Source organism: Mobula birostris, chromosome 23 (genome assembly GCF_030028105.1).
Source record: "Mobula birostris isolate sMobBir1 chromosome 23, sMobBir1.hap1, whole genome shotgun sequence".
Taxonomy (NCBI): domain Eukaryota; kingdom Metazoa; phylum Chordata; class Chondrichthyes; order Myliobatiformes; family Myliobatidae; genus Mobula; species Mobula birostris.
The window spans coordinates 10,259,239-10,281,828 of NC_092392.1; the positions used below are offsets into that span (position 1 = coordinate 10,259,239).

Here is a 22,590-nt window from a genome sequence, read left to right on the forward strand (position 1 = left end):
AGTAGTTTTCAAAAATCCTCACCGACGCCCTTCTAAACACACAGCCCACTCTCTAGTGATTGTCTCTACGCATATATCAATATACATTTAGGGAAAATTTTGTAATTGTATGATTGGCCTGTGCAACCTGTCGATGAGACTTTTCCTTGAAAGGGTCCTTGAGGGTAAGGTTTCTTTAAAAAAGCTACTACACTGACGCCGGTCCCCTTTAAATGCACCTTTGACGGAGGGAGTCCCGCTCTCAAAGAAATCCCCTGCTGGAGACCCTCCCGCCTTAATGGAATTCATTGTTGGAGCCAGACGACACAACATTTAAAGGGCTGAACCGGAATGAGTATTAACGGTGACAGTGACAGGGGCGGGGAGCGTTTCGGTATACGGCTGTCTGAAGAGTTTCGAAATACCTCTGACCACCTCCAGGCGTGTTCGGCAAAGTAAGTCGTTCAGAGTATGCCAGCGACATTCTTCACCTCTGAAATTCCCGGAGCCCGAGCCTCCGCAGTAAAATGACTTACCAAACATAGCTCTCTCTCTTCACTCCATTCTCCAACTGTCTCTCGGGTAGTCTTGCTTGAATGTAGATCTTCAGAGAGATTTCCCGGGAAATCCCAGCTGCTTCCCGAAAAGCTGCTGAAAGACTGGATCAGAAGCATCAGTATATTAGCTCCACCATGCGCTGTTAGACGGCCCCTTTCCAAGCCCCCTTTCCCGATGACCGAGCTGCGCAGTGCTCCCCTCTGCCTCTCACTCCGTCATGTTGAATCACAAGATTCAAACTTTGCCAGGCTCTGTCTGTTTGACAGGACAGAATCCCGAGAACACACAGGCAGTGCGACCGTGAGTCCTCGCAGCTGAAGACTCGACCTTACCGCTCGACATCTCCGGCACCTCAGCAAACTTCCAGGTTACACTGGGCTCATCCCTGTTCACATTAAGGGGGGAGGAGAGGGTATGTGCAGGGAGGGAGGCAGGAGAGATCTTTAGTTGTTATTCCTCACCAAACGGGAGCACGGATTTGGATTTGGCGGCAAGGACTGAAAGTGCCGCTTCAGGACTGTTCGCTCCGGCCACTGTCCCTGAAGCGAACAACAGCCTCCTCTAACGGTGATGCCATCACGTATCAATGTCACCTGAAGGCTGGCGGGAAGATTCCCCTTGTGAACATAATTGCCAAATTTATCATTAAACTCGTAATTTGTTTGCCCCGAAGTAATGGATTTGAACCATGTCTATTCAAGGAGATAAACAGTATAGTCAAATGCATATGGTAGAGAGTATGAGAGAGGAGAATATGTAAGAGAAGTACTGAGTCTTTTCGACAGAGGGTATCCTGAGTCTGTGATGCTGAACGCTGAGATCTAGATTTTGCCAGGCTAGGTCTGCTAAGACAGCAAGGTCTGGAACACATCTGGGGGGCATAGCATATCTTCCCAGAGCTGAACATGGGAACTTACCACATGGTATGCCCAATGTACCAAAGCCATTCCAACATTTACAAGGCAACATTTAGCGGGTTTCCATATGCCCCAAAGAGCAAACTTCAGCAACAGTGAAGAAAATCAACAAGGTGCAAGGCAAAGGGATTGGTTTGGCCAAGGGGATAGAACCAAGGCAGCAGGATATAAGTTCAATAGGGAAGAACAGGTTGAAGACATGAGTCTACCACAACATTACTAAGGAAATAGAAGAGAGAATGCACAGGACTGAAGAATTATCAGGTAACTCTGTGGATCCAGAACTGGCGTGCCCACAGAAGGCAAGTGGTTGTAGACGGGTCATATTCTACATGGAGGTTGGTGGCCAGTGGTGTGCTTCAGGGATCTGTTCTGGGACCCTTGCTGTTCGTGATTTTCATAAATGCCCTGGATGAGGAAGTGGCCGGATGGGTTAATAAATTTGCTGATGACACAACGGTTGGGGGTGTTGTGCATAATGTGGAGGGCTGTCAGAGGTTACAGCGGGACATCGATAGGATGCAAAACTGGGCTGAGTTTGGCGGATGGAGTTCAAGTGTCAGTGTGAGGTGGTTCATTTTGGTAGGTCAAATATGATGGCAGAATATAGTATTAATGATAAGTCTCCTGGCAGCGTGGAGGAGCGGAGGGATGTTGGAATCCGAGTCCATAAGACACTCAAAGCTGCTGTGCAGATTGACTCTGTGTGGTTAAGAAGGCATATGGTGCATTGGCCTTCATCTGTGGGATTGAGTTCAAGAGCCGAGAGGTAATGTTACAGCTATTTAGGACGCTGGTTAGACCCCACTTGGAGTACTGTGCTCAGTTCTGGTCACCTCACTACAGGAAGGATGTGGAAACTATAGAAAGGGTGCAGAGATTTACAAGGAATTTGCCTAGATTGGTGAGCATGCCTTATGAGAATAGGTTGAGTGAACTCAGCTTTTTCTTCTTGGAGCAACGGAGGATGAGAGGTGACCTGATATAGGTGTATAAGATGATGAGAGGTATTGAGCATGTGGATAGTCAGAGGCTTTTTCTCAGGACTGAAATGGCTAACATGAGAGGACACAGTTTTAAGATGCTTGGAAGTAGGTACAGAGGAGATGTCAGGGGTAAGTTTTTTACACAGAGAGTGGTGAGTGCGTGGAATGGGCTGCCGGCAACAGTGGGGGAGGTGGATACAATAGGGTCTTTTAAGAGACTCCTGGATAGGTACATGGAGCTTAGAAAAATAGAGGGCTATGGGTAACCCGAGGTAATTTCTAAGTACGTGTTCGGCACAGCTTTGTGGGCTGAAGGGCCTGTATTCTGCTGTAGGTTTTCTATGTTTCTACTGCATTTCTCCTTTCTTAAAGAGTGGAGTGACACTTGTAATATTCCAGTCCTCCAGAACCATGCCAGAGTCCAAAGATTCTTGAAAGATCATTACTAATGTCTCCATAATCTCTACCATGACCTCTTTCAGAACCCTAGGGGTGCAGTTCATCTGGTCTGACTGACTAATGTACCATTAGGTCTTTTAGCTTTTTGAGCACCTTCCCCCTCATGATAGTAACTGCACCCGTTTCTCTTCCCTCGCACTCTTCAACATCTGACACACAGCTAGTGTCTTCCACAATGAGGACTGAGGCAAAATACTCATTTAGTTCATCTGCCATCTCTTTGTCCCCCCATTATTACTTCTCTGACCTCATTTTCTACTAAACCCATATCCACTCTCATCTCTCTTCTATTTTTAATTTGAAAAATCTTTTTCAATCTTCCTTGATTTTGTTTGTTAGTTTGCTTTCATATTTCATCTTTTCCCTCCTAATGATTCTTGTAGTTGGTCTTAGTAGGTTTTAAAAGCTTCCCAATCCTCTATCATCCTGCTAATTTTTGATTTGTTGTATGCCCTCTCTTTCGCTTTTATATTAGCTTTGACATCCCTTGTCAGCTATGGTTGTACTATTTGGCCATTTGAATATTCCTTTGTTTTTGGAATATATCTATCTTGCACCTTCCTTATTTTTCCCAGAAACTCACGCCATTGCTGCTCTGCTGTCATCCCTGCCAGCATCGGCATCTGGTTTACTTTGGCCATCTCTCTTCTCATACCACTGTTATTTACTCCACTGAAATACTACTATGTGAGACTTTCCTTTCTCCTTATCAAATTTCAAGTTGAAATCAATCATATTGCGATTACTGCCTCCTAAGTGTTCCTTTACCTTACGCTCCCTAATTCCCTCGGCTCATTACATAACACCCAATCCAGTATAGCTGATTCCCTAGTAAGCTCAAAGACAAACTGCTCTAAAAAGCCATCTCGTAGACAATCAACAAATTCACTCCTTTGAGGTCCATTACCATTCTGACTTTTTTCCCAATCTACCTGCATGTTAAAATCTCCCATTATAAAATTGCCCTTTTGACATGTGTTTTCTATTTCTCGTGGTAATCTGTAGTCCACATCTCAGCTGCTGTTTGGAGGCCTGTATATAATCGGCAGTGGTGTTGTTTTATCCTTGCAGTTAAGAAACTCATAAGGATTCAACATCTTCTGATCCTGTGTCTCATCTTTCTAATGATTTGGTGCCATTCTTTACCAGCAGAACCATGCCTCCCTCTCTGCCTACCTTCCTATCCCTCCAATGCAATGTGTAACCTTGGACATTCAGCTCCCAATTATAAACATCCTTTTGCCACGATTCAGTGATGGCCACATCATCCTCAACAATTTGTAAAAGTGCAACAGGATCATCCACCTTATTTCTTATACTCCATGCATTAAGATATACCACTTTGAGTTCTGTTTCCTACCTTTTTTTATTCTGCATCCCTAATGTACTGATACTCACCCTGCTGGCTGAAATTTTGTCCTATCATCTGCATGCCCTTCCTGGTGGTTCTGCTTCTCAGGTTTCTGCCTAGATCTCTTGTTACATATCCCGTGAGCATGATGTCATTGTCTTGTGAGCATTATGTCATTATCTCGTGATGGGCACGATGTCATTGTCTCATGACCGTGGGGTGATATGATGTCACGTGATGGCATGGTATAAAAGAAAAAGCCCGCCACGGTGACACATTTCTCATTTTTATTTTTAGTGTAACGTCATGCCGGCAGTTTTGAAAATTGCTGCCAGTTTTTTGTTTGTTGCGCTTTTGTTTTCCTTTACAGTCCAGTATTGGAGAGTGAAGACATTACCAGAAAAATCCAAGCAAAGGATTGGGTATAGTTAATGTCGTTCAGCTTCATGGGAATGATGGACCTTGTTAATCTTCGTTCGGGAATTGTGGCATGACGTTTGAGTAAAACCCCTGCCAGGATGGGAAGGTTTGTGCAGTGACCACCCTCCAGTCAAAAGGTCAGTTCCTTTATTTCTTCGTGATTCCTTTGGACAAAGTATTTCTTGGCTGAGATCAACAGATTCGTCACCGCTTTGAAGAAATCTTTGTTTTGGGGAAGTCTCTCCTTAAAGATTGTATAAATCACATGGACTTTTGAATTTACTGCTTTATGTCTGTGCTTGGATGAGAACTCGTTGAACAGTTTATAAGTTTGACTGCTTGTTCGATATAGTCGCCTAACTGTTAACTTCTGGTTAAGTTAGTCGTTCATTTACTTTTCGATGTTTTGAACAGAGGTTAATAAATATCATTGTTTGTTTATATAACCTGACTCAATTTATTAATACCTATTGTTGCTGGACACATAACACTCTAAATCTTGTCTTCAGGACTTCACTGTTTTTCCTTCCTATGTCATTGAAACCAATCTGTATCTTTTCTTGTATACATACTCTTTGTGGTCTTTTGTAAATGCTGCTGCACCTTTGGAGCTGTCAATAAACAGGATTATTCTGATATGGTAGACAGATTTACCATTTACTGGCTCTCAACATTCGTATAATGTCAATTTATGAAGAGAAATCCAATTTGTTTTCATGGCATGATACAAAGCCATAAACAAACACCCATAACATTCAATATCAGAATAAGCTGAGCCCTAATCTATTCCTGTATGTCTCAAAATAATTCTGAACAATTACCTCATGCTAAGTATATTTTCCTCTCCTGAATGCTTAAAAATTCATAATACTTTATCTTACCAATAGCAAATCTATAATCAAATGTAGCCCAATTTATAAAGTTATAAACCGTGCAATCAAGGTTGATGAACTAACGAGCTTAGGTTGTTTATAAGAAGGTGGATTAGTGACATTACGACTCGCTAATGTGGCACAGTACGATACACCTGCAAGAAGTCTTTAAATCTATCAAGAAAAACCTTGCTATAGTTTAAATTTAAAATATCAAGAGCTAAAGATTTAAATAATAATCCAGAATTTCGCTATAACCACAATAATAATTCGTTTTCCGATGTTTCAAGAGGAAAGTTGGTTCAATCATTTTGATTTAAGACAGGCTGGTATTTCATTACAACACAAATAAAATGAAATAGAAATATAATATTCTTGCAAAAAATCTTTTTATCCTTTCTACAGGCACCATGCCAGGTCTTTGCAAAAATATTGAAACTAATCAAAGAAAAGATTAACTTTTAGACTGAAATAAAATTTAAAACCTTCTCACACAATGAAAAATAAAGAGGGTGGAGATGCTGTCAGCACCTGGGCTCCAAAAGACTGGCAGAAAATGTTCAGAGAAATCTGTAGATTGAGAGCTAATATACAGTGTATTCCTCCAAATTGAAATGGTAGAAACGGAAAGAGAATGTTTCCCATTCATTCTTTCTTTAACTCTCGATTAAAATTTTCTTCTGTCAGACAATTTATTCTTTCTAACCTTACTATAAAACCCGCCGATAAGGGGGGTGCTGTTGTAGTCTGGCGTACTGACCTCTACCTTGCCGAGGCACAGCGACAACTCGTGGATACCTCCTCTTATTTACCCCTCGATCATGACCCACTAAGGAGCACCAGGCCGTTGTCTCCCACACCATCACCAACTTTATCCGCTCAGGGGATCTCCTATCCACTGCTACCAACCTTATAGTTCCCACACCCCACACTTCCCCTTTCTACCTCCTACCCAAGATCCACAAACCTGACTGTCCAGGTAGACTCATTGTCTCAGCTTGCTCCTGACCCACCGAACTCATTTCTACATACCTCAACGCTGTTTTATCCCCCCTTGTTCAATCCCTTCCTACCTATGTTCGAGACACTTCTCACGCTTAGAAATTTTTCAACGATTTTAAGTTCCCTGGCCCCCACCGCTTTATTTTCACCATGGATGTCCAGTCCGTATATATTTCCATCCCCCACCAGGAAGGTCTCAGAGCTCTCCACTTCTTTTTGGATTCTACACGTAGCCAGTTCCCCTCTACCACCACTCTGCTCCATCTAGCGGAATTAGTCCTTACTCTCAATAATTTCTCTTTTGGCTCCTCCCATTTCCTCCAAACTAAAGGTGTAGCTATGGGCACCCGTATGGGTCCAAGCTATGCCTGCCTTTTTATTGGCTTCGTGGAACAATCCATGTTCCAAGCCTATACTGGTATCTGTCCCCCACTTTTCCTTCGCTACAATGACGACTGCATTGGCGCTGCTTCCTGCACGCATGCTGAGCTCGTTGACTTCATTAACTTTGCCTCCAACTTTCACCCTGCCCTCAAGTTTACCTGGTCCATTTCTGACACCTCCCTCCTCTTTTCCAGATCCTTCTGTCTCTATCTCTGAAGACAGCTTATCTACTGATGTCTACTATAAGCCTATGGATTCTCACAGCTATCTAGACTATTCCTCTTCTCACCATATCTCTTGAAAAAATGCCATCCCCTTCTCGCAATTCCTCCGTCTCCGCCACATCTGCTCTCAGGATGAGGCTTTTCATTCCAGGATGAAGGAGATGTCCTCCTTTTTTAAAGAAAGGGGCTTCCCTTCCTCCACCATCAACTCTGCTCTCAAACGCATCTCTCCCATTTCACACACATCTGCTCTCACCCCATCCTCCTGCCACTACACTAGGAATAGGGTTACCCTTGTCCTCACCTACCACCCGACCAGCCTCCAGGTCCAACATATAATCCTCCGTAGCTTCCACCACCTCCAACGGGATCCCACCACTAAGCACATCTTTCCTTCCCCCCCCCCCCCCGCTTTCCGCAGGGATCACTCCCTATGCGACTCCCTTGTCCATTCATTCCCCCCCCCCATCCCTCCCCACCAATCTCCCTCCTGGCACTTATCCTTGTAAGCAAAACAAGTTCTACACATGCCCTTACACTTCCTCCCTCACTACCATTCAGGGCCCCAGACAAACTTCCAGGTGAGGGGACACTTCACCTGTGAGTCGGCTGGGGTGATATACTGCGTTCGGTGCTCCCGATGCGGCCTTCTATATATTGCCGAGACCCGACGCAGACTGGGAGACCGTTTCACTGAACACCTACACTCTGTCCACCAGAGAAAGCAGGATCTCCCAGTGGCCACACATTTTAATTCCACATCCCATTCCTATTCTGATACGTCTATCCACGGCCTCCTCTACTGTAAAGATGAAGCCACACTCAGGTTGGAGGAACAACACCTTATATTCCGTCTGGGTAGCCTCCAACCTGATGGCATGAACATTGACTTCTCTAAGTCAATGTTAGATGCCCCACCTCCGTTAACGCCCCACCTCCCCCTCGTACCCTATCCGTTATTTATTTATTATATATTCTTTTTCTCTGTCTCCTTTTTCTCCTTCTGTCCCTCTCACTATACACTTTGCCCATCCTCTGGACTTCCCCCTTCCCCCTTTCTTTCTCCCTAGGCCTCCTGTCCCATGATCCTCTCATATCCCCTTTGCCAATCACCTGTCCAGCTCTTGGCTCCATCCCTCCCCCTCCTGTCTTCTCCTATCATTTTGGATCTCCCCCTCCCCCTCCCACTTTCAAATTTCTTACTAGCTCTTCCTTCAGTTAATCTTGATGAAGGGTCTCGGCCTGAAATGTCGACTGTACCTCTTCCTATGGATGCTGTCTGGCCTGCTGTGTTCACCAGCAACTTTAATGTGTGTTGCTTGAAATTCCAGCGTCTGCAGGTTTCCTCGTGTTTGCGAATTTACTCTTTCTGTTAGCTTTCTGGTGGTCAAGATTTTAGGTGTCATGGAGAAGTCAATCACAATAACAATTCTCAAGACTTGCATTAACTGTAAACATTTAAAATTATTCCAATTGAGACCATACTGTACAGTATGTATTTGATTTAAACTGCATGAAAATAATTTTATAATCAAATTAAAACTATAGACTTTATATAACAAACATGAAAGATCGGAGCAGGAGAAAGCCACCAAGCCTGCTCTGCCATTCAATATGATTGTAGTTCCCTTTCTGGCCACTTTTCCAAGTTGCTTGACTTCCCTAATGACCAAACTCTGCCCATTTTGCCCTCAGATATGATTAATACTTCAGCCTGCAAAAATGTTGGGCATAGAAAGTGTCAACATTTCATAACACTTGAGAACATAGAACATAGAAACTTACACCACATTACAGTCCCTTCAGCCCACAACTTTGTGCCGACCATGTAACCTACTCTTGAAACAACCCTGAATTTCCCTACTGCATAGCCCTCTACTTTTCTAAGTTCCATGTACCTATCTAATAGGCCCTTACAAGACCCTATTGTATTCAATTCCACCACTGCCAGCGGCAGTGCATTCCACGAACCCACCACTCTCTGTATGGAAAAACTTCCCCCTGACATCCCCTTGGTACCTATTTCCAAGCACCTTAAAACTATGCCCCCTCGTATTAGCCATTTCAGCTCTGGGGGATAAAGGTTCTGGCTATCCACATGATCAATGCCCCTCATCATCTTATACACCTCTATCAGGTCACCTCACATCCTCTGTCACTCCGAGGAGAAAAGGCCAAGTACACTCAACCTGTTCTCATAAGGTACGCCCTCCAATCCAGGCAACATCCTTGCAAACCTCCTCTGCACTCTCTCTATAGTTTCCACATCCTTCCTGGAGTGAGGTGACCAGAACTGAACACAGTACTTCAAGTGGGGTCTGACCAAGGTCTTATATAGCTATAAGATTTCCTCATGGCTCTTGAACTCAATCCCATGGTTGATGAAGGCCAAGACACCATATACCTTCTTAACAGCACTGACAACCTGCACAGCAGTTTTGAGTGTCCTATGGACACAGACCCCAAGATCTCTCAGATCCTTCACACTGCCAAGAGTCTTACCATTTATGTTATATTCTGTCTTCAAATTGGACCTACCAAAATGAACCACTTCACACTTAACTGGGTTGAAATCCATCTGCCGCTTCTCAGCCCAGTTTTGCATCCTATCGATGTTCTGCTGTAACCTCCGACAGCCCTCCACACTATCCACAACACAGGAGATGCTGCTCCTCATCTCAGTCTTTAACAGTGACCCATTACCCAGATATTATGCCCTCGATTCATGTGAAGGGCAATATTCTCTCATCCTCTGTTGTTTAATTTGCATCAGAATATTATGTTTCAAGGAGATTGACCTCTTATTCTTAACTCCAATGAACGTAGTACAATAATCAATCTTTGCTCCTAAAATAATTCCTCCATCCCCAATATGAACCAAGTGGATCTTCTCTAAATAGGCTCCAATGCAAATATTTTGAATTTTTCTTCCATTTTTTTATATAGAAATATTAACTATTTTTGGTTTTGACTCATAATTTTAAATGACATTCCCATAATGTGAGCAGAAGGAATATGCCAAGTCTGAGACACTTCCTCAAATATTTACAGAATACAACATATGACAATTCGATTGATTTGATGAAATATTTTAAGGATGTGATTCAATGTGTAATGGGATTTATACAGTTTACAAGAACTTGAGTAAGGCCTTTGACAACATAACTGTTCCAAAAGGCAAAAAAAAAAGCCATGGGAATCATGGCAACATGAAAATTGCTGATCAGGGCAATGACCAAGAGTTGCTTTTGTGATAGTGAGAATTTCTCTCCCATGGCAGAAGTATCTAGATGTGATAGGAGATTTAAAGGAGATTTGAGAAATGATTATTTTCTACTGAGAGGATGGTTAAAATTTGGAATTTCCTGAGGGTGTAGAGCAATCAGGTACTCTCACAATATTTACAAAATATTTAGATGAGCACCTCAAACATCAAGGCATCAAAGACTTTGTGGTAAATGGTATTAAAATAGTTAGGCTCTGGATATCTACCATTCACCAACAGACCTGTCTCTGTGTTGTTTGGGCCTGTGACTCCAGTGCATTCTAGCCCAATTAACTGGCAGCCCCAGTGAGCTGAAATTTCATGGAATTAGTTAAAAAATTATAAAAAAGATAAACTACTGTGTAACTGAATAACAAATTATATATTTAAATGAAATACAGAACAAATTGGAACAAATAATACATATGTTGTGGAATTGACAGTACCATGGGAAGATGGTGTCGAAGAAGCTTATGAGAGGAAAAAGACCAAGTACTCTGAACTGGCAACTGAAGCTGCCCAGAATGGCTGGAAGACCAGGATTTTCCCTGTAGAAGTGGGATGCAGGGGATTCATTGCTACATCTACAACCAGTCTATTGAAGAAGATGGGGGTGAGGGGTCACTCCCTCCAACAAGCAATCAAGTCCTTGTCAAATGCAGCAGAAGAAAGCAGCAATTGGATTTGGATTAAAGGGAAAGACAACAACTGGGCTGCAAGATGAAGACAGGAGGGTATGGAACTGAGGGGGGTGTATCTGGGATGCCAGGTAGCACCGTTGAGCCCTCTGGAGACGTCGTCGGCTTATCAACGAAACGTCAAAGAAGGAGGGTGCCCACCTGATGACCCCGATGATGTACCTACACCCCCTCCTTGTCACCACTCCAAGCCCACTGCCAACATCGAGAGTGCCAACTTACCAGAGGGATTGAAACTTCAAGTCCTAGTAGCTGTACTACAATACTGTAAAACTGCATATCGATAGAGGAATTCATACAGTGTACGTGTTCTTTTGATTGACTGTAAATGACCAAAATCAGTGCAGAGACAGTGTAGATGATGCCTTCATACAATGCTATTGACTCTGTATTCTCCAAATCTTCATTTTCATTGTAACATTCAAGATGAATATCGATACATTCAAATTCTTCATAGTTTCTAACTTGTTGGAGTAGTGAAACCATTTCATTTTGACTCCCCGGCTGTTTCTGACATCTCCAAGCCTGAATGCTTGAATCTGTAATGAGCTAACCTGTTCCAAATTGTCTCACTGCTTATTTCTTGCCAACCATCAGTGACAAAAATCACTTTTTTTTAACACGTGCATGCTATTGACGCAATTTAAAAACTGTTCGCTCTAAGCATGTTATTGTGTCTAATGGCCACACAAATGGACAGTAGTTAGAAACTGTTCAGCAACAGTCTCCAGCCCCATTTAAGTGGAACAGTAATCAAAATAAAGGAGGGGAATCTTGGCTATTTTCTTGATCAGTTTTTGTTCTTTAAGTGTTGTCCCAAATAAGCAGCTGCCCCGATTATCTGATGGCCCAATTAACCGGAATCCACTGCCAAATGAACATTAAGATAATAAAATGAAACTGGAATTCCCAATGCTATCTATTTGCACCTATTTCACTGCCTGCTCATTGCAGAGTTGCTAGCATGCCTGTTGCAATTTGTTGTCTGTTACAATCTGACTGCAATCCCATAGTTTGTCATCTAGTTTCACTCTCCATCAGCAGATACCACAATGCCTGCTAGAGGCTCACTATCTGCTATAGTTTTCATATCAATTATTATTTCTTTGCTGCAGTCTCGTTTTCTATCTGTTTGTCTCATAGGCTGATTGTTATATGCTGTTCCATCTATTACCATCTCCTGCTCCTGTTTCAGTGCACCTTTGCTTATTAACTAGGACCTAAACCAGTAAGTAATTATCAACACACACAAATTGCTGGAGGACCTCAACAGGTCAAGCAGCATTGATGAAGTCGACTTTTTGGACCAAGACATTTGGGGCAACACAGTAGCATAATGGTTACCGTAACACTAGAACAGCGACCCAGGTTTAATTCCACCGCTACCTGTAAGGAGTTTTTACGTTCTTCCCATGACCATGTGGCTTTCCTCTGGGTGCTCCGGTTTCCTCACACGTTACAAAGATGTATGGGTTAGTAGGTTAATTAATGGCATAGGTGTAATTAGGCAGTGTGGGCTCATTGGGCCAGTGGGGTCTGTTACCATAATCTATCTCTAAATTTAAAAAATAAACAGATGCTGCCTGACCTGCTCAGTTCCTCCAGTGTTTTTGTGTATTGTTCCAGATTTCCAGCATCTGCAATCTCTCTTGTTTCTCAATAATTATTATCAATTCCACTAATTCACATTATTAATGAGAATTATAGACTGAATTAGGGTAAGCAGTCCCAAAACAATCAGAAAGGTAGAGAAATTCTTTGAAGAAGTAACAAGCAGGATAGATGCTTATCTGAGAACACTGTCCTTGGACTACAGTTTAGCATTCAACACCATAATTCCCTTCAGGCTCGACAGGAAGCTCACAGACCTCAGCCTTCTGCCTGCTTTGTGTAGCTGGATCCTGAACTTCCTGTCAGATGGCCAGCAGGTGGTAAGAGTGAGCTCCCTTACCCCTGCCCCTCTGACCCAGGTGCCCCTCAGGGCTGTGTCCTAAGCCCCCTTCTTTACTCTCTGTATACCCATGACCGCTTCGCCATCCACAGCTCCAATCTGCTAATTAAATTTGCTGATGACACTACACTGATTAGCCTAATCACAAATAATAATAAGGCAGCCTACTGAGAAGAAGAGCAAGAAGATAAAACGTGAGAGAATAGGACCATTCGAGCGTGACAGTAGAGGAAATAGCGGAGGTACATAATGAATATATTGCTTCAGTATTCCCTACGGAAAAGGACCTTGGTGATTATAGGGATGACTTACAGCGGACTGAAAAGCTTGAGCGTATAGACCATAGAACCATAGAACACTACAGCACAGAAAACAGGCCATTCGGCCCTTCTAGTCTGTGCCGAAACATTATTCCGCTAGTCCCATTGACCTGCAGCCAGTCCATAACCCTCCAGACCATCCATTTTATTCTTAAAACTTAAGAGTGAGCCCACATTTACCACATCAGATGGTAGCTCATTCACACCCCCACCATTCTCTGAGTGAAGAAGTTCCCCCTAATGTTCCCCCTAAACCTTTCACCCTTTCATCCGAAAGCCATGTCCTTTCATATTTATCTCTCCTAATCTAAGTGGGAAGAGCCTATTCACATTTACCCTGTCTATACCCCTCATAATTTTGTAAACCTCTATCAAATCTCCCCCCATTCTTCTACGATCCAAGGAATAAAGTCCTAACCTGTTCAATCTTTCCCTGTAACTCAACTCCTGAAGACCCAGCAACATCCTAGTAAATCTTCTCTGCACTCCTTCAATCTTACTGACATCCTTCCTATAGTTAGATGATAAGAAGTGTACACAATACTCCAAGACATTAAGAAAGAGGATGTGCTGGAGATTTTGGAAAGCATCAAGTTGGATAAGTCACCAGGACTGGACGAGATATACCCCAGGCTATGGTGGGAGGCGAGGGAGGAGATTATTGAGCCTCTGGCAATGCTCTTTGCATCATCAGTGGGGATGGGAAAGGTTCCGGAGGATTGGAGGGTTGCAGATATTGTTCCATTACTCAAGAAAGGGAGTAGAGATAGCCCAGGAAATTATAGACCAGTGAGTCTTATTTCAGTGGTTAGCAAGTTGATGGAGAAGATCCTGCAAGGCAGGATTTATGAACATTTGGAGAGGCATAATATGATTAGGAATAGTCAGCATGGCTTTGTCAAAGGCAGGTCATACCTTAAGAGCCTGACTGAACTTTTTTGAGAATGTGATTTAACACATTGATGAAGGTAGAGCAGTAGATGTAGTGTATATGGATTTCAGTAAAGGCATTTGATAAGGTCCGTGCAAGGCTGATTGAGAAAGTAAGGAGGCATGGGATCCAACGGGAACCTTGCTTTGTGGATCCAGAACTGGCATGCCCACAGAAGGCAAAGAATGGTTGTAGATGGGTCATATTCTGCATAGTGGTTGGTGACCAATGGTGTGCCTCAGGGATCTGTTCTGGGACCCCTTCTCTTCATGATTTTTATAAATGACCTGGATGAGGAAGTGGAGAGATGTGTTAGTAAATTTGCTGATGACACAAAGGTTAGAGGTGCTGTAGATAGTGTGGAGGGCTGTCAGAGGTTACAGCGGGACTTTAATAGGATATAAAACTGGGCTGAGAAATGGCAGATGGAGTTCAACCCAGATAAGTGTGAGGTGACACACATCAAAGTTGCTGGTGAACGCAGCAGGCCAGGCAGCATCTCTAGGAAGAGGTACAGTCGATGTTTCAGGCGGAGAACCTTCGTCAGGACTAACTGAAGGAAGAGTTAGTAAGAGATTTGAAAGTGGGAGGGGGAGATCCAAAATGATAGGAGAAGACAGGAGGGGGAGGGATGGAGCCAAGAGCTGGACAGGTGATTGGCAAAGGGGATATGAGAGGATCATGGGACAGGAGGTTCGGGGAGAAAGACAAGAGAGGGGGAACCCAGAGGATGGGCAAGGGGTATAGTCAGAGGGACAGAGGGAGAAAAAGGAGAGAGAGAGAAAGAATGTGTGTATAAAAATAAATAACTGATGGGGTACGAGGGGGAGGTGGGGCATTAGCGGAAGTTGGAGAAGTCGATGTTCATGCCATCAGGTTGGAGGCTACCCAGACGGAATATAAGGTGTTGGTCCTCCAACCTGAGTGTGGCTTCATCTTTACAGTAGAGGAGGCCGTGGATAGACATGTCAGAATGGGAATGGGATGTGGAATTAAAATGTGTGGCCACTGGGAGATCCTGCTTTCTCTGGCGGACAGAGCATAGGTGTTCAGTAAAGTGGTCTCCCAGTCTCCGTCGGGTCTCGCCAATATATAGAAGGCCACATCAGGAGCACCGGACGCAGTATATCACCCCAGCCGACTCACAGGTGAAGTGTCACCTCACCTGAACTTCAGATTGCGGCCCCTGCCATTGATCTCGCCGGCTCCAACACCTCAGGGTATGTTCAAAACCCGGACTCCAGCAACGACCATGGACACCTTCACAGCGATTGCGCAACCACCAACTGCGACGCCAGCCTTGAACTCCAGGCCGAGTCTTTATGTGCTGCTATTGTGACTCCCGTCTCCCCTTCCCCCACCACCACTCCGCAGCCCCGTCTTCCTCAGATCCCATCGTCAGCTCCTGGGCCCTCAGAGGCTCCTTCTTCCTCTCACCCCAACCCTCCCCTCTCCATTGACACCCCCAGCCTCCCCCCTCCCCCGTCTGATCCCAGCTCTCATCCGTGCCGGGTCTTTACCATCCCCTCCGACCTTCAACTGTCTGAGGCAGAACGCTCTATCCTCAGTAAGGGCCTCACCTTTGTCCCCCTTCGCCCACACCTCAGTGAGTTCCGTGTTCGCCACGATGCGGAACTCTTCTTCCGCTGTCTCCGTGCCTACTTCTTCGGCAAGGACTCTTCCACCCCCACTGATGACCCCTTCTCCTGTCTTCAACCCTCCGCCTCTTCATGGACACCCCACTCTGGTCTTCTGCCTGCTTTGGATCTCTTTATCGCTAACTGCCGACGGGACATCAACCGTCTCGACTTCACCGCACCTTGTTCCCATTCCAACCTCACTCCTTCGGAACGCTCTGCTCTCCGCTCCCTCCGCACTAATCCTAACCTTATTATTAAACCCGCCGATAAGTGGGGTGCTGTTGTAGTCTGGTGTACTGACCTCTACCTTGCCGAGGCACAGCGACAACTCACGGATACCTCCTCTTATTTACCCCTCGATCGTGACCCCACTAAGGAGCACCAGGCCATTGTCTCCCACACCATCACCAACCTTATCCGCTCAGGAGATCTCCCCTCCACTGCTACCAACCCTATAGTTCCCACACCCCACACTTCCCATTTCTACCTCCTACCCAAGATCCACAAATCTGCCTGTCCTGGCAGACCTATTGTCTCAGCTTGCTCCTGCCCCACCAAACTCATTTCTGCATACCTCGACACGGTTTTATCCCCCCTTGTTCAATCTCTTCCTACCTATGTTCGTGACACTTCTCACGCTCTTAACTTTTCGATGATTTTAAGTTCCCTGGCCCCCACCACTTTATTTTCACCATGGATGTCCAGTCCCTATATACTTCCATCCCCCATCAGGAAGGTCTCAAAGCTCTCCGCTTCTTTTTGGATTCCAGACCTAATCAGTTCCCCTCTACCACCACTCTGCTCCGTCTAGCGGAATTAGTCCTTACTCTTAATAATTTCTCCCTTGGCTCCCCCCACTTCCTCCAAACTAAAGGTGTAGCTATGGGCACCCGTATGGGTCCTAGCTATGCCTGCCTTTTTGTTGGCTTTGTGGAACAATTTATGTTCCGTGCCTATTCTGGTATCTGTCCCCCACTTTTCTCTCGCTACATCGACGACTGCATTGGCGCTGCTTCCTGCACGCATGCTGAGCTCGTTGACTTTATTAACTTTGCCTCCAACTTTCACCCTGCCCTCAAGTTTACCTGGTCCATTTCCGACACCTCCCTCCCCTTTCTAGATCTTTCTGTCTCTGTCTCTGGAGACAGCTTATCCACTGATGTCTACTATAAGCCTACTGACTCTCACAGCTATCTGGACTATTCCTCTTCTCACCCTGTCTCTTGCAAAAATGTCTTCCCTTTCTCGCAATTCCTCCATCTCCGCCGCATCTGCTCTCAGGATGAGGCTTTTCATTCCAGGACGAGGGAGATGTCCTCCTTTTTTAAAGAAAGGGGCTTCCCTTCCTCCACTATCAACTCTGCTCTCAAACGCATCTCCCCTATTTCACATACATCTGCTCTCACTCCATCCTCCCGCCACCCCACTAGGAATAGGGTTCCCCTAGTCTTCACCTACCACCCCACCAGCCTCTGGGTCCAACATATTATTCTCCGTAACTTCCGCCACTTCCAACGGGATCCCACCACTAAGCACTTCTTTCCCTCCCCACCTCTCTCTGCTTTCCGCAGGGATCGCTCCCTACGCGACTCCCTTGTCCATTCGTCCCCCCCATCCCTCCCCACTGATCTCCCTCCTGGCACTTATCCTTGTAAGCGGAAGAAGTGCTACACATGCCCTTACACTTCCTCCCTTACCACCATTCAAGGCCCCAAACAGTCCTTCCAGGTGAGGCGACACTTCACCTGTGAGTCGACTGGGGTAATATACTGCGTCCGGTGCTCCCGATGTGGCCTTCTATATATTGGCGAGACCCGACGCACACTGGGAGACCGTTTCGCTGAACACCTACGCTCTGTCCGCCAGAGAAAGCAGGATCTCCCAGTGGCCACACATTTTAATTCCACATCCCATTCCCATTCTGACATGTCTATCCACGGCCTCCTCTACTGTAAAGATGAAGCCACACTCAGGTTGGAGGAACAACACCTTATATTCCGTCTGGGTAGCCTCCAACCTGATGGCATGAACATCGACTTCTCCAACTTCCGCTAATGCCCCACCTCCCCCTCGTACCCCATCAGTTATTTATTTTTATACACACATTCTTTCTCTCACTCTCCTTTTTCTCCCTCTGTCCCTCTGACTATACCCCTTGCCCATCCTCTGGGTTCCCCCCCCCTTGTCTTTCTCCCCAGACCTCCTGTCCCATGATCCTCTCATATCCCCTTTGCCAATCACCTGTCCAGCTCTTGGCTCCATCCCTCCCCCTCCTGTCTTCTCCTATCATTTTGGATCTCCCCCTCCCCCTTCCACTTTCAAATCTCTTACTAACTCTTCCTTCAGTTAGTCCTGACGAAGGGTCTTGGCCTGTAACGTCAACTGTACCTCTTCCTAGAGATGCTGCCTGGCCTGCTGCGTTCACCAGCAACTTTGATGTGTGTTGCTTGAATTTCCAGCATCTGCAGAATTCCTGTTGTTTAAGTGTGAGGTGGTTCATTTTGGTAGGTCAAATATGATGGCAGAATATAGTATTAATGGTAAGACTCTTGGCAGTGTGGAGGATCAGAGGGATCTTGGGGTCTGAGTCCATAGGACATTCAAAGCAGCTGCACAGGTTGACTCTGTGGTTAAGAAGGCATACCGTGTATTGGCCTTCATCAACCGTGGAATTGAGTTCAAGAGCCAAGAAGTAAAGTTACAGCTACATAAGACTCTGGTCAGACCCCACTTGGACTACTGTGCTCAGTTCTGGTCACCTCACTACAGGAAAGATGTGGAAACTATAGAAAGGGTGCAAAGGAGATTTACAAGGATGTTGCCTGGATTGGGGAGCTTGCCTTATGAGAATAGGTTGAGTGAACTCGGCTGTTTTTCCTTGGAGCAACAGAGGATGAGAGGTGACCTGATGTAGGTGTACAAGATGATGAGGAGCATTGATCGTGTGAATAGTCAGAGGCTTTTTCCCAGGGCTGAAATGGGTAGCACGAGAGGGCACAGTTTTAAGCTGCTTAGGGGTAGGTACAGAGAGAATGTCAGGGGTAAGTTTTTTTACACAGAGAGTGGTTAGTGTGTGGAATAGGCTGCTAGCGACGTTTGTGGAGGCCGATAAGGTCTTTTAAGAAACTTTTTGATAGGTACATGGAGCTTAGAAAAATAGAGGGCTATGGGTAACCCGAGGTAATTTCTAAAGTAAGTACATGTTCGGCACAGTATTGTGGGCTGAAGGGCCTGTATTGTGCTGTAGGTTTTCTATGTTTTCTAAGTCATCACTCTGACACAGTGATGTCAAGAAAACAACCTCTCCCTCAATTCTTCAAAAACAAATGAGTTGGTTGTGGACTACAGGAGGAATGGAGACAGGCTAACCCCTATTGACAACAATGGATCTGGGTTTGAGAGGGTGAACAGCTTTAATTTCCTCGGTATACACATCATTGAGGATCTCACGTGGTCTGCATGTACCAGCTATGTGGTGAGAAAAGCACAACAGCACCTCTTTCACCTCAGACGGTCAAAGAAGTTTGCTATGGGCCCCCAGATCCTAAGAACTTTCTACAGGGGCACAATTGAGAGCATCCTGAGTGGCTGTATCACTGCATGGTATGGGAACTGTACTTCCCTCAATCGCAGGACTCTGCAGAGAGTGGTGTGGACAACCCAGCACATCTGTATATGTGGACTTCCCACTATTCAGGATACTTACAAAGACAGGTGCGTAAAAAGGGCCCGAAGGATCACTGGGGACCCGAGTCACCCCAACCACAAACTGTTCCAGCTGCTACCATCCAGGAAGCGGTACCGCAGCATAAAAGCCAGGACCAATAGTCTCTGGGACAGCTTCTTCCACCAGGCCATCAGACTGATTATTTCATGCTGACACAACTGTATTTCTATGTTATATTGACTGTCCTGTTGTACATACTATTTATTTTAAATTACTATAGATTTCACATTTTACCAATGGACGGAGATGTAATGTAAAGATTTTTACTCATGTACATGAAGAATCTAAGTAATGAAGTCAATTCAATACAATTCAAAGTAGAACTGTGTATTCGGATTTTCAGAAGGCCTTTGGCAAGGTGTCACTCGTGAGACTTTTTAACAAGCTATGTGTGCATGGCATTACAGAAAGAATGCTTACACGGATAAAACAGTGGCTGATTGGCAGGAGGCAAAGAGTGGGAATAAAGGGAACCTTTTCTCATTGGCTGCCGTGGCTAGCGGTGGTCCACAGGGGTCTGTATTGCGACCAATTCTTTTTATGCACATGTAATGATTTGGATGTTGGAATTGATGGCTTTGTTGCAAAGTTTGCAGACGTTGTAAAGATAGGTGGAGGGGCAGGTAGTTTTGAGGAAATAGAGATGCTACAGAAGGACCTAGATAGATTAGGAGAATAGGCAAAGGAAGGGCAAATGGAATACAGTGTTGGGAAGTGTATGGTCATGCACTTTGGCAGAAAACATGAAGGGGTTGACTGTTTTATAAATGGAGAGAAAATACAAAAAACTGAGGTGCAAAGAGACTTGGAAATCCTTGTGTAGAATTCCCTAAGGATTAATTTGCAAGTTGAGTCTGTGGTGAGGAAGGCAAATGCAACGTTAGCATTCATTCTTAGAGGCCTAGAATATAAAAACAAGGATGTAATGTTGAGACATTATAAAGCACCGATGAGACCTCACTTGGAGTATTGTGATCAGTTTTGGGTCGCTCATCTTAGAAAGGATGTGCTGAAACTGGAGAAGGTTCTAAGGAGGTTCGCAAAAATGATTCCAGGATTGAATGGCTTGTCACATGGAGAGCGTTTGATGGCTCTGGACCTGAATTCACTGAAATTCAAATGAATGAAGGGTGACTTCATTGAAACCTATCAAATGGAGAAAGTCCTCGATAGAGTGGATGTGGAGAGGATATTTCCTATGGTGGGTGAGTCTAAGACCAGAGGACACAGCTTCAGAATAGAGGGGCATCCTTTTAGAATGGAGATAAGGAGGATTTATTTAGCCAGGGAGTGGTGGATCAGTAGAATTCTTTTCCACAGGCAGCTGTGGAGGCCAAGTCTTTATGTATATTTAAGGCAGAGTTGAAAGATTCATGATTGGTCAGGACATGAAGGGATTTGGAGAGAAGGTAGGAGACTGGGGCTGAGAGGAAAATTGGATCAGAATGAGGAAATAGCAGGGCAGACTTGATGGGCCAGATGACCTAATTCTTCTCCGATATCTTTTGGTCTTATATACGCTAGTAGAATAAAATTGAATATAAAACAAACTCTTCTACAGGCATTTCTGGACCAGGAATGCGATCATGAAAGGAAACTAACAATAGGCACACAGGCAATGCTAATAAAATGCCAGAAATATTCAACAATTACACTGCCTTGGCATTTACCAGGAAAATAATGTGATGAACTATGAAGAAGAAATGCATGATCATCAATATTTAAAATGGAAAGTGATAGAGTGGAGAACTAAGTTCTAAAACAATTGTTTGTCTGACTACACCACATACTGTGTACAACATTATGTTCGGGAGGAGATAGCTATTACTTTCAAATATTATTCATACTAAATATTTTTTGAAAAAAAAACTGGAAGAGAAATAGGGAACTGTAAGTATATGTAATTCCTACATTTAAAATAAGAGAGAGATACTTACATTTGTCTGATCAAAGAATTGTAGAAAATGCCTAATGTTTGAAGAACATCCCAATTATTCCAAATCTCTAGTCTTTCCCTGCATCCTAAATTCATTCTTTGTATCGTTATGTACCCCTAGGGTTCATATTTTTTGTGGACTGTCACTTTAAAACGTCGGGAGAATGAGACTGACTTTTGGACACTGTTTGAGCGGCGAGAGAGAGAGAGGCGGAGTTATTTGATGAACAATCGATATTGTGGTTTCTCTGCAGCTTGTTTTGAATATACGAGGACACACAGAAGAAAAGGACATGCAGACGCACTAAGGTGTGGTGAAATTACCACTACACTTTCAGGTGCCCACAAGTGTGGGTCTGAGGATCGATTAAGAGGAATCGATCTGCGATTAATTAGTGCGTGAAAGAGCGACCCTGTGAAGTCTACCAGTGTGTCTAACCCTTGCCTGAGTTGGTAGACTATCACTTGAAGATGGCGCTCTTAAGTTGGTCAAGTTTGGCTAACTTGGAAGTTTCGGAGAACAACAGGAAGAATTGTCGGCATCGGCTTACGTGGACAACAAACTACCTCCCTCTCTCCTCAATTCTACTGAACTCAATATCATGAACTGAACTGACTTCGCTTACGTCTCATCGTAAGACTATATCAATTACCACCTAAGTTTGAAGAAGTTTGAGTTTTGTGTTTACAAACCTATATATGCATAAACTCTGCTAACCTGTTTAATTTATCTGGTTTTATGTTACTTTATTACATAGTTACTAATAAAATAGAATTAGTTAACAGCCAAACCAGACTGCAGGTGTGTTCCATTTCCGCTGGTTCTTTAACCCATTATGGGGTACATAACAGTATTATATATAATATATATTATATATACTGTATATATTTTATATATATATATAATCTATTTATATAAATCCTTCATACTTTGTATTTATCCTTTTGAAAATTCCTATTGAATCTATAT

The 22,590-nt window shown here is 44.2% G+C and overlaps 1 protein-coding gene and 1 long non-coding RNA gene across 7 annotated transcripts in view; one reads left to right on the top strand and one right to left on the bottom strand.

Moving 5' to 3' along the window:
• Positions 1-1,054, bottom strand: part of shank3a (SH3 and multiple ankyrin repeat domains 3a) — a 1,072,328-nt gene extending 1,071,274 nt beyond the window's left edge. For 4 of the 6 annotated variants that reach the window (XM_072241121.1, XM_072241124.1, XM_072241123.1 and 1 more), the window contains exons 1-2: positions 870-1,051; positions 516-638 (exon numbers count right to left, since the gene is read on the bottom strand). The gene's annotated coding sequence lies outside the window, so the exon portion shown is untranslated. Of the gene's footprint in view, positions 1-515; positions 821-869 lie in introns of those variants that run through there. The other 2 variants (XM_072241114.1, XM_072241113.1) reach the window with 2 other exon arrangements.
• LOC140186673 (uncharacterized) lies at positions 361-22,342 on the top strand. Its single transcript, XR_011882912.1, has 3 exons — positions 361-434; positions 4,621-4,807; positions 21,742-22,342. It is a non-coding gene; the product is annotated as an uncharacterized lncRNA (long non-coding RNA).
• The last annotated feature ends 248 nt before the right edge of the window (positions 22,343-22,590 follow it).